The sequence below is a fragment of the Artemia franciscana genome, chromosome 10 (genome assembly GCF_032884065.1).
Source record: "Artemia franciscana chromosome 10, ASM3288406v1, whole genome shotgun sequence".
Lineage (NCBI taxonomy): Eukaryota > Metazoa > Arthropoda > Branchiopoda > Anostraca > Artemiidae > Artemia > Artemia franciscana.
In genome coordinates, this window is record NC_088872.1 from 36102464 (window position 1) to 36125920 (window position 23457).

General features: G+C 33.8%; 1 long non-coding RNA gene across 1 annotated transcript; it reads right to left on the minus strand.

Annotated features, from left to right (window-relative positions):
• Positions 1 to 1775: 1775 nt before the first annotated feature.
• On the minus strand, positions 1776 to 14375 carry LOC136032146 (uncharacterized). The gene is made up of 3 exons (XR_010618666.1): positions 14148 to 14375; positions 4832 to 4904; positions 1776 to 3264 (listed from the first exon to the last, which is right to left on the minus strand). It is a non-coding gene; the product is annotated as an uncharacterized LOC136032146 (long non-coding RNA).
• Between the last annotated feature and the right edge of the window lie 9082 nt (positions 14376 to 23457).

Genomic DNA, 23457 nt, shown 5'->3' on the forward strand with positions numbered 1-23457 from the left:
CTCTACTACTTCTACTAACAACTTACAACAACAACTTACCAAACCGCCTGAGCCAATACGGCTACACATGCTCCTCCTCCATCCCAATCTATTCAAAGCTCTTCATACACTGCAAAAAAGTCCCAATTTTTATTAGATTATTTCTTACAACCTCTCCTTACCTCATTCTGGGAAGACCAGATTTTTTATGCTATATGGGTCAACTCATCCCCCCTCCCTCTTCCCCAAAAATATAGTACCCTCAGGAACATACCCAGGTGAAGAAGGCGTTGAATCCCCCCCCCCCCGGTATTTATATTTTTTTTTGAATTTCAGGGTATTTCTTGTTATTTTTTCATTATTGTTACCTCGCCCGGAAAACAAACCAGGTATCCGTCTGAATAACCCACTGAAAATAGTTGAGTATGTGTACCTTATTCGGCCAGCCAGTAAAACTGGTCTCGAAAGTATCGTTAAGTAGCTGGTATAAAAAGTAACTGCAAGAACAGGTTGTGCTAAAACATTTTAAAACCCCTGGAAGGGTGGCGTGTTAATTTCAAGTAGTTAAAAACAGGAGGTACAGATGGATTAAGTGCCGATCTAATGATAGCGAATAACGCAAACTTAGAAACAAAAAATACTTTCTAAATAGTTAATTTAGTCATTTGGAGAACAAGCGAATAAAATCAACAAAAATAAGAGTTGTGAGTGAATAAAAGAAGGGGGAATGGATGATAGTAAAACAAAAATAGACAAGAAAGAAAAGCCATTGATCTTTTTAATCTACCAGTCATCTTGGGCGTTTAGTATTAGTTGGTCAAAAAGATATTCAAAAAAATAAAATCAAAACCACCGATTTGGTTAAAAAATAAAACTTATGGTGCTGCAACATTAGGTGAAAAAAAAATAATATTGTTGTATTTTCGAATTCACTTTTAATGTAAGAATAGGTTGCTAAAGAATAGCCCCTAATAAATTATTTTATTGAGTGTACTTTAAATATTTACATTCTTAAATGTTTTTAAAATATTGTAAACTGAAGAATTGGAATGAAGAAAAAGAAATATAAATGAAGAATTAAATCTATGACTAGAAAATTTGCTTTTGACTTTACACCCTGAATAAAATAAATCTTTAACGTAAAGGTCTGATAGATAGCAAAAACAAGAAAAGTAGTGATTTTGGAATAAAAACAAATACACATAAAAATACTTCAGTACAAAAGAACAAAATGTTAGTTGAAAAGTAACAATGTAAAAATATTTGGAATAAATAAAACACTAAAGCAAGCACTCTAAAAATATTCCTCTTTTCAAATAAGTACAGTGATTCTTTGAACGATTTATACAAGAAACAATAAACCTTCCCAAAATTCAGTTATAACACAAAAGTTCCTTTATGCAAAAAATAAAATTCAAATCTCGAAATTTCAACAAACAATGTCAATAATTATTTATATAAAATATTACTAACTCACATAAAAAAGAAAAAAAATACAGGTACTCTTAGACTAATCCTATGGATAAGTTACAATCGGTATGCACTCTATTCAAGTTTACTTGAGAATAAAAACTTGTCAGGGCTCTAAGGTGGAGCAAAGAACTATCAAACACTAGCTCTATGTTTAAAAAATTAGCCCTGATTACACTTTAAGGTGGAGTCAGTTCCACCTACACTGTCTACATATATATATATATATATATATATATATATATATATATATATATATATATATATATATATATATATATATATATATATATATATATATATATATATATATATATATATTCGCTAACTTGATTCCGCAGAATAAAAAAAAAATACTACTGCTAGTTTCTAAGAAGGTGAAGTCTATTCATTTCGCCAGTATTTCTAAGGATTCCAACACTAGCTCCAAAACAACAACAAAAAAACGGCCCTGGCTACACTTTAGGCTAGAGTCGGTTCCATCTACACTGTCTACAAACACATCGAATCCTTGCTGACTTGATTCCACAGAACTCAAAAAAAGAACGCGTATTAAGAAAACCAAAATCAAATCCTAACTGCAGAATCCTGCTACTTACTGCTAGTTTCTAAGAACGTTATCAAGTATACTCATTTCGCCAGTATTTCTAAGGATTCTAAATACACTGCTATCACATTATACAGGGGAAACAAGTGATAGTAGAGTTTTCATAATTTCCATCTATAACTGAAATTGAAACTAACCTTCATAAACAAGCAGTTCATAAGGAAACTAAATAAAACCTTGAAACTAAAACTATCTTCTTTTATTATTAAAGCATTTATACAGAGCTCAGTCGAGTATCTAAAGTTAATATCTCCATGATTGTAAATTTTCAAAAGAGCAAAAAAACCTCACAACTTTTTATTTCTCCTCCGATAACCATAAAATAAAAACGGTTTGATATGTATTGACTTTACATATCAGTACTTTTTTGTTTTACGGTTATCGTAGGGAAAATAAAAAAAAGCTGTGAGGTTTTTTTTGTTCTTCTGAAAATTTACAATCATGGAGATATGATCTTTTGATACCCAACTGACGAGACACTAATCTTATACAGTGAGAAATCTGCTTATTTTTTGCTAAATTTCGCAAGAAAATTTGATTATACGTTTTAACATTACTGTTTCTTTATTATAACCAACTAAGATAAGAACTTATGAAATAGGCTAGTGACAACAAAATCTAATGCAATAGAATAAGTGCTCTTTTTGCAGGCTTAAATATTGAAGAGCTCACTAATGAACTTTTGATGATAAAAGAATTTCGAAAGCCCACAGGCAAATCATATTACTTTACTTCACAAAAGATTCTCCTTAAATTACTTGACCAAATTCGTAGCCTAAAGATTAGCTTCAGTTTGCTGCACGAAAACTAGCTTAGGGTGCCTGCAGTACTGGCAAGTAATATTCAAGGATTGGAGCTTTGAGTTGGAATTTGTAATTCAAGTTTGATACATAGGCAAAATACGAACTAAGAAATTGGAGAGGCCTTATCTTACGCCAACTTTCCTTAATGGGGCAAATTGAGTTGGATTGCTAGGTGGGTTGCGTTCTTCCGACACTATCTACACTCACACAAAGTATATGATGATTAAAATGTAAAATTGGAATTCTGTAATTGATAATTTCTTCTATTTTGGAGGTTGATATTGAATCATATTGGAACCACAAGTTATCTTCTTTGTAAGCTGCTGGAAGTATCACTAGTATTTCTCTGCGAAGTAACTTTTTGAACTTCATTTGCACTGTCAAGACTTTGGAGAACTGCTGGACCTGGAACGATAAAGCAATTTTAAAACATGAAGAATAATTATGTAAAGAATTGAATAATGATGGAGGAATGCAAAAGAAAGAAGATAAAGTAGTGAAATAAGAGGAAGACTGAAATTCCGAGAGACTGGACATTGGGAGCATTTCCAAAAACGAAACAAACAATTAACGCTTTTTTTATTATAAATATTTAGTTTCGCTTATTTTTATAAAGTAAAAATTTGTAGTTAAAATTGAAGAATTTAGTATTATGCACCGATTTCCATGTGTTATATACGTATTAAAAAGCAAAAAAAAATCAAGCTATTGCAATAAAATCCCTCCCTTAGCGCTATTGCTTCCCTTTCAACATACAAAAAAATTAGTATAACACATTTGCTTTAAGTTCAGCGGTAATGTTGGATCAATGCGTTAATATTGCATTGAATTTTAAAACCAATTTGAAAATGAAAAGAAAAGTAGTAATAATAGATTATACAATACGAACAAGAGGCGGGAAAGGACTATTTTTAATTTAATCTTGACTGGTCCCTGATACGCCTGCCAAATTTCATCGTCCTAGCTTATCTGGAAGTGCCTAAACTAGCAAAAACGGGACACACAGACAGACCGACAGAATTTGCGATCGCTATATGTCACTTGGTAAATACCAAGTGCCATAAAAGGGGGAAGTCAGTTGGTTATATTAAGAGCATATTAGAGGAGCCTTTTTATAGCTAAGAATATCAAACAATAAAAGCAATTATTTCTTAAATAATGGTCACATCTATCCTACAGAACCGCCGTTTTCATATGCGAAATTCGAATTAAATTCCAATATTTTCATATGCATACAATGTTTATTAAAATACTTCAAATTCTTTGGATTGAAATAATTATTAAATAATTATTCAAATAATTGAAAATAATTCATTAGAATTGAACATTCAAAAGGTCTTCTTTAGCCAAATTTGTAAATAAATAAATAACCGAGCTCAAATATTTGTGCAAAAAAATCGAAATGCAAGATAAAAAAAATATCGCTAATAATTGCGAACATTCCTATATAATTCACCTGTTTGCAACATTTTACAGGTTGATTTGGACCAAATATACCACCAAAACCAAGCCTTCGCAATCTTTTCAAATTTAGAACTTTGCCATTCTATGGCTGTTTCATATATTTCGATATTTAAAATTTTAGACGAGCTTAAATTTATTTTTGCCGAGATCCAGCAATACGAGTTCAATTACTGCAGTGTTCGACACCAACTGATGGAACATTTGCCATATGATATTCATGTTATTAAACTATGGATACTACAAAATCGTCACTAGATACGACAAACTTGAATGTTCCATTTTATTAAAATATAAATGTAGTTTAAAATTAGGTTGATCATGTGACAAGCTAAGTCTTACCCAACCATGTTTATTGTTGGTATCTTTTAACGTCATTCAATGAATAATTTTATTTTACTTTTATAATGAATTCAGCCTAGAATATATACCCTAAAAGCAGCATCCACACCCATTCACAGAGTCATCAAGAGCAAAATTGCTAAATAACACTATAAGAGTAGATACTTACTTTAAATACTTCCACCGTTCCTTCTCCATATTATTTTCTGGAGGTTCACAATCAAAAGACACGAGCCCAAGTTCTAGAAAAAAAAAGAATCGAGCTTGATTATCATCAGCTAAAATTGCAGTAATCAAACTCTACTGCATAGAAATTAATTCATAAAATACTATCAAATAGACTTCTAGTGAAAAAAAAATCGATTGGTCTCTAACAAAAAGGACCGTGGAGATAATAAACCCAGAATTAGGAAAATCGGCAACGTTTCCTTTTATATACAAGACATCCTTTAACCAAAATCAAAACGCTGTATATGTGTTACAAATTATTTAATATTTTATGTAAAAGGAAAGTTGTGCTGATCAGGATAGGTTATAATGATTGTCACATCAAAATAACTAAATATTCAGACTAGTGACTAGTCTTCCTGTGATTTTTCAAAAAATTAGTAAATGCATAATATTAGTTTTGCTAATTGTAATTTCCCAAATTTAATGAAAATTTGTTTGCACCTCACCCGTAATAATAGTTTAACAAGTATATTAAACATAGTGATTCAAATTTGTATATGCCTGAGTCATACTAATCAGTGGCTCGACAAGCAAAATTAACTATAAAAAGAAAGTTTCTCTGAAATTATATTCTTTATTATTAGAAGACAACAGGAAAACTGTTATTTTGGAATTGGAGCCCTTTTCATATTGACAGGATTCATTCGTAAGTCAATTCTGTGATTAAGTTAAATCTAAAGCTTGTAACAGTTGGTGAACATAGTCACTGCTGAACGAAATGACGATAGAGTTGCAGTTTATTATCTACATTTTTGACTAGCATTGACCAAATACAATCACTCTAGGAATGTTTGTGTTGTTTCGTAATCCAAACTTTTTTTACAACTCTCCTTCTCAACTGGCATGAAGAAATTATTCCAAATAATAAAATTTATTTCCAAAATTTTAGATCTTCACGATCGGCCTTATACAATCTACCTAATTGACTGAACTAGCATAGTAGAATCGAAGGCCCATATTCCATTACATAAATCCTTAGATAAGCAAAGAACATATTGTACAATTAATGTTATAATAAACCAAGTAAATTTTAAGCATGAAATCCACAAACTAAATAGGACCTTATTTTTTTATTAAAGTAAAACTAACCCCATTTTATTGGGGTGGTAGCTCAGCAGACTTGGCCAATTGAAAAACCTACTTATTTAGTTTGTGAGCCATGACTAGAAGAACGATATAATTTTACTATATATTTACTGAGTTCGAACTCAGTAAGACGCTCACTCAGTAAGACTCAGTAGACACTGCAGGCAGGAGCGTAATTCCAGCATGTTTATTGGGAGTGGGACGGTAAAAGCGGCCCACATCCGGAGAGTTAAGGGACATGGACTATATAATAATTGTTTCACCAAATTACTGGGGGGGGGGGAAATAACCCCTCTTGCACCCTCAAAACGACGCCACTGACTTCAGAGCTTGAAATTTGATTCCGGCGATGCAATTATGCGAAAGCGTCTCAATGCTAATCTGAGAAGAAGTTCGTTTCATAATTTCAGTGCTTTTTAAATTTTATTGTTACTCCTTAATTTCAGTTGAAAAAACTTGTTTTTTTTAAATAAAGTTTCAAGAAACGTTTTTTAAATAATGCCAGTAAATCTGGCCCCACCTCCATAGAGAAATCCCCCACCCCATGGAAATATTATCTAGACAATTTGATCCCAGTGAAAATTTACCCTTGAGTATTACATATAGCATTACATGTATATTACATATACATATACATTGAGTATTACATATATAGGCAAATTGGACTATACATAAACAATTTGCCTTCGTCACTTATAATCGACAATTGTCAATTATAATGGCCAATTTGGCGATTATAATTGCGAAAAGGCAAGGTAGAACCTCAACAGGTTGACTCTAGTTCGGCATTGTGGAGTGACATGCATGAGAGGTGTAGCATAAGTGGGAGACAGTAACAACGGCAATCAAAGGGTTAAAATTAACCTTGCACTTGATGCCCATTTAATTGGACAATCTGTCTTGGCTTTTTCTACAATTGGCCATGACTTTGACTTTTCCCACAACTATTCCCTTTTTTTAATTCGAAAATGAATTAAAAACTCTCCTTAAAAACTCCATGCGTAAAATTGAAACAGAAAAGAGAAAGCAAGACATATAAAAAGTATTTTGTTTAGGAATTCTGGCTAATACCCCCAGTGTATAATTTTCACTGACAAGTTCATCCCCCAGAAACTTCCATCCCATGGAAAATTTCCTTGTGGAAAAACACCCAGCAAAAAATTTGTCCACCCCCACACGACAATGTATACATACTTCCCAATAACAAATACTATGCGTAAACAATGGGGAAATTTTATAACTTAAAGACTTTTCCCTTGTAGCTGGGGGTGGGGGCGTGGTACATCCAAAGGCATAGACAATTGGCCCTTTCAATTACGATGGTCTCAAAATTTTGATTGGACGATTTTGGAAAAAAGAGGTCTGGGGACGGGGCCTAGTTGCCCTCCAATCTTTTTGGTCGCTTAAAAAGAGCAGTAGAACTTTTGATTTCCGTTCGAATGAGCCCCTTTCGCCAAATTCTCAGACCACTAGGTCGATACGATCAGCGCTGTAAAAAAAACAACAACGAATAAACACGCATCCGTGATCTTTCTTCTGGCAAATAATAGAAAATTCCACATTTTTGCAGATAAAAGCTTGAAACTTCTACAAAACGGTTTTCTGATACACTGAACCTGATGGTATGATTTTCATTAAGATTTTATAACTTTTAAGCGACGTTTCCTCCTTTTTTTTCAAAAATCAGGCAAATATTCTCAGGCTTGTAGCCTTTAATGGGTAAGAGCAAACTTAATGAAACTTATATATTTGAAATCAGCATGATAGATTGATTCTTTTGATGTATCTATTGGCATCAACATTCCATTTTTTACAATTTTGGTTACTATTGAGCCAAGTTGCCCCTGCTCCACAACAACAAGTGATCAAAGATAACGCTGAATATGGTCAAGAAGTTGAAAACGTACAACAAAATGGAATAAGGGAGCATAATGAATCATCTTCCACTACACCAGCTCCACCTGTGTAAAATAATGAAACTTCTACTGTGAACGGTATAAATGGTGCACATGATTTTGACCCTGATGATACCATTGCTGAATACCCTGAAATTCTATTGGTTAACTTTGACTGTATCAGAGCCAGTTGTCATTGAATTAAATGGCACTCAAGAAATTAAGCAAGCTATTGCTCAGAATACAGAAAAGAAGAAGGCAAAGAAAAAGAAGATGGATGAGTTTCGTGTTTATTCATCAAAAGCTAAGGCAGAAAAAGTTACAGATAGAACAGCTACTCTTCGGCAAAGGAACGCTTAAGTAATTTCGGTGAAGCCTGAAACTCAAGAAGATTCTGAGGATGAAGCTCTAAGTGAAGTTTGGGTTGAACATTTCTCACAGCCTGAACAGCTCATTCCCAGGTATCACCGACAGTCCTCTGACAAATCACAAAAATCCTATGAGCCAAATGCTCATACTTGTGGGGAGGGGTGTAATAATTACAAGTCCATCCGTGACTCCAGTTGCTGATTTGCCAACGCCATATCAGCCCACTTCATTTATCCAGTCGTTGCTGACTATGGTTAACACAGCGTGTATTATTGAAGCTCCTAGTTTTGTGGTACCTTATTCGATTGAGAAACCAGGCAAAAGTACTGGCAAATTTTTATCAAATCGATAAGAAGAGCTGAAAGAACTAGAAAAGAAGTTGTCAGGGGATGAAGAAGAAATGCAGGTAGATGAACCGCAATCTGACAAGAAAGAAGAGAATAAAGAAGAACCCAAAGAGAGAGAAGCTGATAAAAATAAAGAAAAACCGGAAGTCGAAAATGAAGAACCAAAACAGGAAGAGAACAAAGAAGTCAGTCTTAAAGTAGTTCGATCGGAAAAACCAGGAAGTTTCTTAGATAGCTTAATTAGTAAATTCTCCCAAGAACTGAATTTGTACAGAATAACTTTTTAGAACAGAGTAAAAGGAAAGCAAAGAAAAATGGCTTAGAAAAGATTAAACAGGAAAAATGAAGCCTTTGCAATGTCAATACAAAATGTATGTTCTGTACCTTTCACACTAAGTCTCGCACGTTATTGGAAACCATTGCTGGGTAATCACGGTTTTGTCACGTCGTCAATGCAGGAATCGGCTTGCAGAAGTCAAGATGCTGGTCTTTCCCTGTTTGTTGTGACGTTTATCAATGGCCACTTCTGATTCACGTAGCTCGTGATCACAACATGACACTGAAGTCAGCTCATTTGTCTTACAAGTACACAGTGTGTACAGCCATTTTTGGTATGTATAAATAATTTGAGAATCATGTCTCCTCTGCTCATAGTAACATAGCTAACATAGCGTGGAGATAAAGGTGGTGAAGCTCTGAAAGCAATATCAAAACCTGGAGGAAAACTCCAGTGATAAAACCTATCATAAAAATGCAGACACCAAAGAGGGTTCAGGAGAAAGGAAAAACGGTCACTTCAATGCTGAAAAAATCTGAAGTTAGCGTCATTCCTATGGGCTCTGTTATTGTGGAGCCTTCTAAGTAAGATAATTGTGGGTTCTGTAGCACCAAACAGAAAATAGAAATTGTTGAGTTCAAAGGTAACAAAGCTCAAATCCGCAAAAATTGCAAAACAAAACTAGTCAACGGAGAAGGTTTGGTACTAAAAAAGAAGAACAATGTAGATATCTTTGACACTGATGATGAGGATAGTAAAGTATATGGCAAAGAGCCAGCAAGCTTTGGAGCCAGTATTTAGAGACAAATTCAGCTAATGACTCACCCTCTTCGGGAGAAGAAGAGGTCAAGCCAGCAGAGCCAGGCAAAAATCAGAGAACCACAAAACGATCTTGACCTGGATTAATTTTAGAATAGCTTCAATACCTCTATGTAATAAGTCAGTGATCTACGAGGAACTTTTGAAGAATCAATATAATCCAGTACCTCACCCATTGAAAGATATTTCGATGAGGCTAATCGTCGCATGTCTCAATTTACTTGTATTTTTAAATAGGCTTTCAAAATGCGTCAGAAGACTCAGGAAAAATTACAGCTTTACTTATTAACTATGACTGAAGACTGTGCCCGCATTGACAATTTGTTTTTTGTTTTTTATTAAAATGTATGTATTCTTCTGCTCTAAAGCATATTCATGATAGAAAAAAATTAACAAGTAAAGCAAAATGGGGACAGAAATGAGAACAGAAACGAAAAAGGCTCTACCTGTGAACAGTGTTTACCACGTTCTACAAATGGTTTACTTTACGAAAATTACAAAGAAATCTTGAATATCAAGAATTAAGGGTTCGCCCCAGCCTCAAGTTAAATGGTAAACTCTTCAGCGTTTCAAGCTGTATTTATCACCAACAGGACCAGGGACAGAATATGTTTTTTTGTCTATTCACTTCAGGGTCAGAGGGTTCAAGCAAAGCTGTAGCCAAAGCCAGTCGTTTTATCCCTCGCTGGAATTCAAATATTACACAAAACGACAATATTCATTAATTAAACACTTGCCGCCTCATAAAATAAGTCAATACCCATGTGTAAGCCCACTTTGGTGATTAAGGAGCAGGTTTTTTCCAAGGTATTTTCCTATGTAAGCAAAATTTATGTTTTTATATAGTAATCAGATTTTACTGAGGGGGGAGGGGGGTCATGACACCCAGAGTCATTTTCTACCTAGTCACTGTTGACTTAACATGAATTTATATCTTTTCATCTTCATGTTAAAACCGAATTAGTCCAAAAATATCTTTGTACATACTTTTTGTGCCAATTTACTTCAGTAAACTCTTTCTTTTTTTTAAGAGACCAAAATAACAAAAGTATAAAAGCATCTTGTGGGAAGTTCAAAATTCTTTGCAGCATTGTAGCACGAAAATTCCTATTATAACACGAATTTTTGTAAATTAGATTCAAACTAAACATTAAAAATTCTACACATTCAAAAATTATTTTAATAGCCTTCAGTTTTCTAAAATATCCATATACTTCATATTGGACAATATTTTATAAGTAATTGAACTTTATCTACGACGTCCCTAAGATACCGAAAATAATATACCCTTCGACTTTTAATGTCAGATTCTTTTGAAGGAAAGCTTAAGAGAGGTGCAAAGTATAAAATATTTAATGCCACATTCTGATAAACTCGTGTTGACTTCTTTAGATTCTTTTCTTAAGTTGGATAAAGACCTTTGACCTTTCTGTAATGTTTACTGTGTACGTTCAAAAAACCTCAAAACGAACAATTTTTGTATTTTGGACAAAACTTTTCTAACCGAATTATAGAGCAAAGCTGAAACTTAGCAAAATTTTTCCTTTACACTTTATGTAAAAAATATCTGCAGTACAGGTTCCAATAAAGTGACTTTGTGATATTTTCCTAATTTTTTAGAACTCTGTAAAAATAGGGCTTTACGGAAAACTGAGCTAGCTCGAGGTTATTTTAGATCTGCAAGCAATTTAAGGACTTTTCTGCTCCTAATCGAGGTATGTTGCGCCAGTTTTGTGTTTTCAGTAAAGCACTATTTTAAGAGAATTCTGTAAATATAGGGAAATATCACGAGTCAGCTTATTTGAACCAGTTTTTCAGATATATGTTGCGTAAGTTGGGAAGAAATAATTTTTTTCTCGTTTTAAGTTTCAACTTTACTCTTCATTTCTGTCAGATATCTTTGTTTTTTTAATACAAAATCGAACTTTTAGACAATTTTTTGGGATTGATTCTGACACTAAAAATAAATAGAGACCATCCCTAAAAATAGAGATTTAATATGCAAACTGAACAGTTTATTTCTAAACAATAATACCAACGGAAAAAATTCATAATCAGATTTCATAATATTTTTCTCCAACAGAAGAAAATTAATGTAATATTTTGGCAATATTATTAATAACAGTCTTCGGAAAAACAAAAAAAGTGGAGTAAGTACAAAATTCAACCTACACACAGAAAACGAGAAAGTTGAAAATCAAACCAACAATAAAAACAACAATGAAAGAATTCTAGCTTCATCATTCTTTACAAGTTCAGTTAAGAATAAAAATGCAATTAATTTAGACTAAACTAAATCACAAATAAGCTTCAACACTCTTCTTGTTTTTTTTTTGTTTTTTTTTTTTTTGTTTTTTTTTTTTTTTTGTTGTTTTTTTAGAAGCCATCTCTCATTAGCAACAACCTATGTGTTAAAAATATTATTCTAGAGGCAATTGAAATTAAACACAAATTAAATAATAATACTTGTTTAAATAGAGATTTAGGAGAATAAGCACTTCATTACAATTTTTAACAATGGTTCTAAGATATTCTAAGACGAAACCAATAACAAATACGAAGAACATTTATTATAAGAGAAATACCAGACTGGCTGCAAAACTTGTTTCTATTTTTTTTTCTACCTTTTTTATCCAAATAAATTTACTTTTTCTTTTTTTTTGTTATTCTTGGCTGAACTTGTATAGAATAATGAAGCTGGGACTCTTTAATTGTTGGTTTGATGTTCAACTTCCTTATTTGTTATAGTAGGTTCAATTTTTAGACTTATTCCACTTTTTTTGCTGAAGACTATTATTATATAGCCAAAATGCTGGCTATTTTTCAATAGCCAGCATTGAAAATATCAATTAATGATTGAAAATTCAATTAATTTTCTTATGCAATTCACTGTCTTTAAATAAATCCTCGCTGAATCATTTTTTTATACTTTTTGATCATACTAACCGTCCCTAGCAATACCGACTACATTTAGGCAGATAAGCATTTTGTGTTAGGATGTATGATTTCTTAGAAATTATTGATTTATTCTTTGATATTGAATTTAGGAATCCGAAAAAGAGGATAATTAAGTAATCATTATTAATTAATAATGGGTTGGTACTGATTTAATGAAAGCATTAACGTTGCTAGCTTTGAGATCTGCTTCTTGGTTGTGATCTTCTACTCAAAAACTTCCCATATATGCAATAATTGGGAATACTTTTCACTTTTTGAAGTATTTTCTATCAGATAGGAATCAATGTTTAATGCTGCATGATTATTTATTGAATACCAGTAATATATTATTTGGAATTCCACAGGGATCTGTTCTGGCTCCTCTATTTATTTTTGCTTTTTACGAATAACTTACATCGGTCAATCCCTGATAATGTTTTTCGTGTTACAATGTAGACACTGGAGTACTAAATAATGACTTTTCAAAAGCTTGCACAAATTGACAAACATTTATACTCACATCAACAAATTCAAAAATCAATGTCGAAGGATTTTCAGCGCTAGAAAAGCACCAGAGGTACCAGAAAAAGTACTTTCCCAAGGATACGTTTAATAAATCATACAAATTACAAACAGGATTTACTTATTTATATGTTCAAACGCATCGTTTACAAAAGGAATTGCGATGAAATATCATGACAGCGAAATAGGCATAAAATGTGTGTATCTTATCTTTACCAGTCCTTAGTGGTTTATTACTAGTTTTGACAAATATGTTCCCTCCCCGCCTATCCCCCTGTAGTTATTACCGGTGAACTAAAGAATAATGAACAACCTACTTTCTGTCTAGTCGGATTCTGTCTGAATATTCTTGTCATAAACTGCATTATTCGATCAATTATAGATAAGTAGAAATTCCAAAGCAAAAATCAAAAACTTTATAAATGTCTTAGCTGAAAACTTTCATTTGGCTAAAAATAAGTTTGATAATTTTGATAAAAAAATATTAAAAACAAGAAAAAAAACAAATAAAGATTGTATTCAATTCAAACTGTATTTCGGTCGATCCACTTTTAGGACATTTTCTTTGGGCTAGTGGTAACCTTGCACCACTCTAACTAACCATAACCATAGCTAGAAAGACAAACATCTAGTCACAAGAGAAGCTTAAATCTATTTCTTCATCCACTTCATTTTATACGGATCTATTCACTCGATTCATCCAAAATTTTCAGACGTATTTCAGCACAAATAGGATATCAATGAAGTCTTTGAAAATTAGATTTCGTTTTCATTTGCTCATAAAATTGGTTATATTCTCCCTCATATTTTTCCTTTCAAATTGTTTGTATAATTCTGTCAACAAGAGGATCTATTGGCAATATGAAAGTTACTACTGATATTATTTCGATTTTCTCACGATTTTCGATAGTTTCCAATCCTGACACGAGCTGGGATAGTACCAAGTATCGAATTCTCTTATTTCACGTTTCCTGTGCTTTGGCATACAAAAAAAGGACTTACAATTTTCAGATAGTATGGGGCCTGTTTGCATGAACTGAAGAACTTTATTATCCTTTTCAAAAGGGCAGGCAACTTGTTTCCAGGTCATAAATTCAGTGACTTGCTTAGCCAACTGCCAAAATTTTTCAAAGTTGATATGGCCGTTTGAAAGCCTAGATAAGCAAAACATAAAAAAGAAAAAGGGAGACTAAAATCGTATAATAGGAAATTACAAAAATTGTCTGAAGGGATCCATCCGGTTCCCTAACAGTGTTAGGAACTTTGCATTTTAATAGCAATGAATAATAAAATAGATGTTTCCATAAAGGTTAAGAAGAAAGGGGGAAAGCAACTCTGAAATAGGCTAAAATAAATTATTTCTCTTTTATTATAAATTATAACTTTAAATATAATTATATATAATAATTATAAGTTATAATTATATTTCAATACAAGCTTAAAATTGTATATGCTCAATCGTAGGAAGCTTAATTGTATACGCCAATGACTTATTTATAAGAAATAAGTCATTGGCATATACAATGTGAAGGAAAGGACCAAGGATAGACACTTACGGAATTCCAAAGTCTACTTCGGCCTTAATATTAGACCCTGGATAAAAAGAAACAAACCGGCCATAAAGATAAGATTACAATCATTTTAATGCTTCTCCCCGAACACCAAAATGCAAAAATTTTGCAAGAAAACTATCATGGGACAAACTGTCAAAAACTTTTCTCACATCCAAAAAAATTACCGCTGGTGTTTTCTAGCCTAAATGCATAATGCCTAAAGCATTATTAACAAAATTGAGATGGCTAATACAAGCCTGTTCAGTAGAATGCTTTGGACGAAACCCAAACTGGGGCTCATGAAAAAATTCCTCGCTGCAAAAAAAATCTGCCAAACGAGAATGGAATGGTTTTTCAAAAATCTTTGAGAATATAGTAAGAAGGGAAATAGGCCGGTAATTTGAAGAATGACTCTTGCTACCACCTTTGTGGATGACAATTATACGCGCGGACTTCAGTGTCCGAGGGAAAACTCCACTTCACACTATCTATTAATTAGTTTTGTTAGCGGAGCCACTATCGCTGGGAGAAGAGACTTGACTACTCGAGTGGGTACTAAATCAGATCATGAAGAATCCCTTTAAATTAGAAACTATCCGAGAAACCTCTGTTTCAGTTACTTGTTCAAGCACAAAAGATTTGTGGCAAGAAGGACCCAAATATCTAGTAAAATTACTATTAGATCTTGATTCAGATACAGACTTAGATGTCAAATGACCGATTGAAGCCAAATACGATGTAAATTTCCGCATAATTTCTTCTTCTTTATCAATGTCCTTTCCGTCTAGCTTTAGCTTCGTTGATAATAATGAGGGAGGCGAATGACCAGGCTTAACAACGGAATTTACAATCATCCATTTTTTTTTATATATATTTTCCACACTAAAAATGTTCCCTGCGTGTTGCTGACTTAAATATACTTCGAATTCTTTGAAACGATGATGTCGCTCAGGTGTAGGATGATTCTTGCAAACTTTCCAAAGATAAGCTTTTCGCTTAGGACACTTCTTAAGCCAGGAGTCATCCACGGACAAAATGGGAATGACCTCTTGGAATCCTTTTTCTTCTGGTCACGTAGACATACCTCAACGAAAGTATCCTTGATCGCCCCAATAAAATTGTTCAAACACATCGTTTATAGGCATTCAAATCATCCACAAATTCCCATAATACTTCCGATAGTTTCGACCTAAGGTTCGAGAGCTGCTCTTCTTTTGTGAGAAAATACTGCCTTTGAACAAGCGATTTAGAAGGACGGGTATTCAACACATCAAACTTAGATCATAAAGGAAAATGGTCTGATGTATCCCAAATAATTACAGCAGTATTTTGAGAAGAAAGAGATGAAAATATGTTATCAAGTTAAGTGGCGAACAACTCAGTGATACGTGTTGGGATCAAAATAGAAGACAATAAACCAGAAAAAGTCATGGCAGATAAAAAATCAATTACCATTGGTGAGTTTTTATCCAACAAATTAGTCTTAAAATCATGCATAGATACAACATCAAAATTCAGACTATGAACTTTTTCCAATACACACGTAAGAATATCAAGGAAAGAACTAAAGGGTCCATTAGGGGGGCGATAAACCTCTGCAAATAGAATAATTTCTGATTAATTAGGTATTTAATACAAAGCGACTCAAATACTCCTTCGAAAATAACAGAAAGATCTTTACAAACCGAATTTGTACAATCATTAGCAATGTAAAAAGCAAGACCTTTTTTTTGACATTTTTGACCTATTCAACCGTTCAATCGTATAACCTGGACGTATAACCGTTTGATTGAACGTATAACCGTTCAATCGTATAATCAGCCAATGAATCATTAATATCATTTAAAAATGTTCACACAACCCGATTCCTTTAGGGGATGAATGCGACTCACAAAGCAGGAATTTAAATTTATCAATAGACGAACAAAGGCCTTGAATATTCAACTGTGTAACTGAGAGTTCACCGACCCCAAGTTGGTCTTCAAACAATCTACTTCTATATTTAGTCTCATTTTTATCAAAAACCCCTAAACAATCGTCTTGCCGGGCAATCCCACTTCCTTCAATCAACACCTCTTCTAAGTCTAACGGTTCTTTTTCCAAAAGCTCAAGACGAAAAATGTGGCCCTGTCTTGCTTTTTAGGACTAGAATAAGAGAAGATTTGAGATGGTTAGGACACGTTGGACGACTGAAGGATCGTCTTTTACGCTCAGAATCGAGAAAAGGTGGAGATACATTTTTTTGGGGACTGGAAAGTCGAGCTGTTGTATATCATACTGATACTTATATATAGAATATTATATTTAATTATATAAAATTTATGGTAACAAGTGAATTGTATCAATATATTAAGAATTGTTGGCTTAATAGTTTCAGTTGTTGGGGAGTGGTTGAGGCTTACTTGACCCCTTCCCTGTGTGGGTCTGGTTGGTCAGATGGTGTCTGGTGTGTCTGGTTCCATTTGTCGTCAGAAAGACCACCAGAGTGATTATATACATTTAATATTTCACTACCATATCATATGGAATGATACCTATCATATAGATTTAACTTAATAGTAAATTGCGAAAACAGATTAGGAAGAATTTGGAAAAAGGCCCAAAACCGTAGAAATGGTGGCGTATCAATGTGAAAAGTGTACAACTGGAATCACAATTGTTAAAACCCTGAAGTTGAAAATCTCAGCTTCATTTCAACACCATTTCGTAGAATGGTGGCGTATCACTGTAAAAAGTGTACAACTGGAATCACCATTGTTAAAAACCCTGAAGTCGAAAATCTCAACTTCATTTCAACACCATTTCGTAGAAATGGTGGCGTATCAATGTGAAAAGTATAGAACTAGAATCACCATTGTTAAAAACCCTGAAGTTGAAAATATCAGCTCCCCACATTTAACAACATGGAAAGTCGCTTTTTTGCACGGGTATCACTAATGTGTCTCGTTTGTTTCGCAGGGGATCAAGGGTCAAGCCCTTTCTCAAACGTATTGGGAAAGGGCTTATTTATACAAAAATCGCGATAGTTGCTGCCCTTTTTAACCAAAAGAAATAGTGTCACAATAAATTGACATTTTCTGTCATTTTGTGCCCCGAATCACCGATTTTTGCAAAAAAAAAAGACCAAAATTTTGGGAATACAAATTATAAGATAGGCAATATATTTTTCACAGTATGAAACCCTTTGACGGGGTTTTGAGCCCCACGTCTCGAGGAACAAGGAAAATCGATTTTTTTTTATAGCAGTGATGTTTTTCCCATTTTTTAGATTAATTTTGTTCGGCTAGGTCCGCCAGGCTACTGCAAGAGAGTAGAAATATTTTCAGTAGCTCATTTGGAGCTATTACTCATTTCTACATGCTTTTCATAAATTCGTCTTAATAGTTCAATCATAAAGTGCTGCATGGCACTAATAATGGAACTTATTGTGCAATATTACCATTACAATCTCCATTGCCTAAAACTCTGAACAGAAGATCTATACTGAAGATCTATTAATAAGGCTTTTACGTGCTCTCTGTTCTCCTTGATTTCCTTGTTTCTGTTTGTCATTAAAAAAGACGCGATTGGTTGCATCTCCTTGGCTTGTATGGCTTTGAACTTCGTCCATGAAACTGCACTGTCTTTGTGGCGGTCACTTCTAGTATGCTGTTCCAGAACGTTAGAGATGTCTTTCTATCTTCTCACTCCGACGTCTATGAAAGGTCTAGACTCGTACCTCTACCTGGGAAGAGTAGACATGCCCCCAAAGTGTCTGCAGCAGAAGCAGTTAACTGAATCATCATGGACGGAGTACTCCAGCCACGGGTGCTTTTCATAATATGAAGCATTGAATGACCGTTTCGGCTTGCCGTTTGCTGTCACTTGCGCAGGATATTATGCTAGTTTCTTGAACAGAATGGATTATGTTGGATGTAATATATTATTATGGCCAGCAAAGGGCCCTTTGTGGTGGAAGCTTGGACCCCCTGGAAAATCTGGGGAGGGCATTTGCCCCCCCTGCCCCCCTAAATGGCGCCTCTGGTAAAACATCCCCTAAAAGTTATAGAATCCTTACGAAAATCACACCGTCGCATTCAGCATATCAGAGAACCCTACTGTAAAAGTTTCAAGCTCCTATCTACAAATATGTGTAACTTCGTATTTTTTGCCAGAAGACCGATCACGGATGCGTGTTTTTTTTTCCCGGGGATCATCGTATCGATTGAATGTTCCTAGAATATCGCAAGAGGACTCATTCTAACAGAAATGAAAAGTTCTAGTGCCCTTTTTAAGTGACCAAAACGCTCATTTTTTTCCCAAAGTCAACGAATAAAATTTTTTAGACAGCCATCTTGTTCAACATAGTCGAAAACCATAATAACCATGTCTTTGGGATGACTTACATCCTACAGTCCCCAGGGAAGGGGCTGCAAGTTACAAACTTTTACCAGTGTTTACATACAGTAATGGTTATTGTGAAGTGTACAGACGTTTTTCAGGGGGATTATTTTGGTTTTGGGGGAGGGATTGAGGGGAGGGGGCTATATGGGAGGATCTTTCCTTGGAGGAATATGTCATGGGAGAAGATAAATTCAATGAGGGGGAGCAGGATTTTCTAGCATTATTATAAAAAAACCATGAAAAAATAAATATGAAAAAGTTTTTTCAACTGAAAGTAAGGAGCAGCATTAAAACTGAAAACGAACAGAGAAAATCACGCATATGAGGGGTTCATCTCCTCCTAATACCTCGCTCTTTACGCTAAAGTATTTTTAGTAATTTAGCTATTTATTTTACGGCCTTTCTGATTCAGGGGTCACTCTTAAAGAGTTGGGACAAAATTTAAGCTTTAGTGTAAAGAGTGAGGTATTAACGAGGGGACAAAACCCCTCATATACATAATAAAAATATAAGAATATAAAAGTCCGTTACGTAAGTTAATTCTTAAGTTACGTATATTTTTTACTAATAAAAACTTTTGTTAAAAATTAAAAGATCTAGTTGCCTTTTCAAGTAACCAAAAAATTGGTGGGCAACTAGACCTCCTCCCCCATTCCTTTTTTCTCGACATCGTCTGATCAAAGCTAAGAGAAAGCCATTTAGCCAAAAAAAAGATTTTTTTAGAAAGAGACACGCTTTCTTATTATACATATCATCAATATACAAAAAACCACATCAGCCACTATAGAAAGTCAAAGACTTGTTAGTAGTGGCTGATAAACATTAATGAGCACCAATACCAACAACATTAACAAAAAAAAATGAAACGAAATGAAACAAAAAGTGGGAAAAAGAAAACAACAGGAAAACAAAGAATAAGAAGAAAGAAAAAAAAATCATACTTAAAAAACAAATCAATAAGCCATCCCATTTAAATTATTTATTTATTTTCTACCCAGAAGGTGGCTCTTCAGTCTACTCTTAAACTGGCTAACATTTTCAGATAACCTTATACTCATTAGTAAAGAATTCCACACTACTGGTCCAGCAAACTTGGGATCAAAACTTCCCCTCTGAGAGCTGCGACACTCATATACCAGATCATCAATATTTCTAGTCTCATAACTGTGGTATGAAGAATTCCTTATAAACATTTGACGAAAAATTTGAGGGGACAAACCATAAATACTCTGAAATACAAATATAGCAAGTTGATGATCGTGAAGTTGGCTAACATTAAATATAATGAGTTTCTTATAGCAATTAACTGTATCATTTTCACCATGGACATAATTTTCTAGTAGTCTAATAACTTTATGTTGTAAAACCTGAACACGTTTAAAATTTGTATAAAATCCACCAGCCCATATCACACAACCATAAGAAATATAAGGCATGACACTAGAATGATAAAGAGTTGAAAGGGAAGAACGAGGTAACTGATTTCTCAGACACATAATCAGTCCAAGCCCTCTAGATACCCTAGCTGCCACCTGATCACCATGCGCTTTCCAATTCAGATTTTGATCAGGCTGGAAACCAAGGTATCTTACCACAGCTACTTGTTTGAATGGCCTATTACAAAGAAATATTTTTCAATTTAAATCAACTGGACTTCCTTTCCTACTAAACAATATAAAATGAGTTTTTAAAACATTCACTGATAAATCGCTAATCTTTGTAAAAATTAAAAGATGACTTAAAGCTTGATTAATTTTCTCCACAAGATCATCAGCATTTCTTGCAGCAGCTGAAAATACCGTCTCATCAGCGAAAGAAGTATTAACAACACCCGGAACATAAAACTACATAGTATCTACATATACAAGATATAATAAGGGATCCAAAACAGAACCTTGCGGAACACCACAAGTTATAAAAAATTTATTAGATATAACATCATCAAAACATACACGTATTGACCTCCCTATCAAATAAGATTCAAACCACTTTAAAATACTACCTGTGACTCCAGGTGACCTTAGCCTATTAATTAAAATTTCAAAATCAACCGTGTCAAACGCTTTTTTAAAATCTATAAAAACCGATAAAGTCATTTCACCATTTTCCATTGATGTATTCAGAAAATCAAGAAAATGCTGCATAACATGAACAGTAGAATGTCCTTTCTTGAATCCGAAATGACTATCACTTAAAAAACCATGTTTTGTTAAATGTGCATAAAGCTTTTTATGCATAACTTTTTCGTACAACTTCGACAAAACCGACAGCAGAGAAATCGGTCTCCAGTTAGTCATATCAGTCTTTGAGCCACTTTTGTGAAGAGGAATCACTCGCGCCTCTTTAAGATTTTGCGTGAATTCTCCCGATTTCAGTGATAAATTAATCAAGTAAAAACACGTGGTGTGCTCACAGTATATAAGTTTGCACCGAGGTACGGCCAACCACCATCTGAAATCATATCTAGCGAAATACATTTGGCATTGCGGCAGTGAGGTGAGGAGGTAAAGATCCTTTAAGCGCAATTCTTAATGACATCAATACGTCCTATGCGCCCTGCATTCCATAAGTTTTCTGTCGTTTCCATTGTTTTGTTAATGAAGTATTATATCTTCATCAAATTTTGAGATATTTCATTAGGAATGAGCGTCAGAGAAACAGGTTCTACTTAGCTTCTATTTACATAGGTGCTATAACAGATAATTTCCGGAAGCTGTTGCTGGAGAAGCTTTAATTTTACATTTTCAAGAAAATAATGGTCTTCTAAAGATTTCTTCTACAGACTAAAAGTGTTTTATGTCGAATAATAAAACGTATCGTTCAAATGCAAGTTTAAAAATTATAGTAGAAGGTAGTAATACGAAAATTGACAAAAGTACAATACAAACAAGTAAGTATTTATCAAATAATCAATGCCTCAAATAATAAGAACTCGCTTGATAGCTGGAGGCTTTGGATTAAATAGAACAGTTTCTGTCAAACAGTTTGAAATTTTTGGGCCCCTCCATCTATGGCAGAAAAAAGTCATCAAGCAGTCAGTATTTCAGGATTTCCGCTTTTTTACGCCGTTGCCAAAGAAAATGTCCTAGTCAATTCAACAGTATGCTACATGAAAGGGTATCTCCCTTTCATGTATGTGTTTGTAAATTAATAGGGGGAGGCATTGGTGAAAGAAGTTAAGTATTACAGCATAAAACTATTTCATCGTAAAAGAATTGACTTCAGAATAATGTCTAAAACATGTTTTCATTCTTCAGATTCAATTTCGTAATCGTCCGCTTGTTTCACTGTATCAATATATTTTGATTATAAATTGTTGCCTAGCTAAAAACGGATTATGTCAATAAAAACTGAATCTCAGAAATAAAAATGCTAAAAACTTATACATAAAAAGGATCAGCTTTTCGAAGTTAAACATATACACTTTGTTTTAATTTTTGCCTTCAAAAGGGAATGCATAAGAAAATTAACATTAGTTAAAGAAACCAGCTTCAAAAGGACCTTTATCCTTTTGAGGAAAATTACATAACCGATTTCGATATTTCTTAGAACCTTGTGTAACTTCTACCTACAAAAGTTCAAGATTTCGTATCAAACAGTTCGTGGTAACGAACTGTAGTAAGGAGCGATCCGGCTCAATAGTAACCAAAACTCTAAAAAATTGAATTTTGATATCAATAGCTACATCAAAAGAATCGCATTTTAATGCTGATTTTAAATATATAAGTTTCATCAAACTTAGTCTTACCCATCAAAAGTTACGAGCCTGAGAAAATTTGCCTTATTTAGGAAAATAGGGGAAACACCCCCTATACAGTGATGATGAACACTGTATATGTGTTCGAAATATCCAGCTAAATAATTTTATATTTCACTGTCAATAAAAAGGTATCATCCCTACTTTGAACTGTTTTACTAAAAGTCGTAGGATCTTAACGAAAATGACACCATCAGATTCAGTGTATCAGAGAACCCTACTGTAGAAGTTTCAAGCTCCTATCTACAAAAATGTGGAATTTTGTATTTTTTGCCAGAAGACAAATCACGGGTGCGTGTTTTTTTTTATTTTTTTTTCCCAGGGGTCATAGTATCGACCAAGTGGTCCTAGAATGTTGCAAGAGGGCTCATTCTAACGGAAATGAAAAGTTCTAGTGCCCTTTTTAAGTGACCAAAAAAATTGGAGGGCATCTAGGCCCCCTCCCACGCTCATGTTTTCCCAAAGTCAACGGATCAAAATTTTGAAATAGCCATTTTGTTCAGCATAGTCGAAAACCATAATAACTATGTCTTTGGGGATGACTTACTCCCCCACAGTCCCAGGGGTAGTGGCTGCAAGTTACAAACTTCGACCAGTGTTTACATATAATAATGGTTAT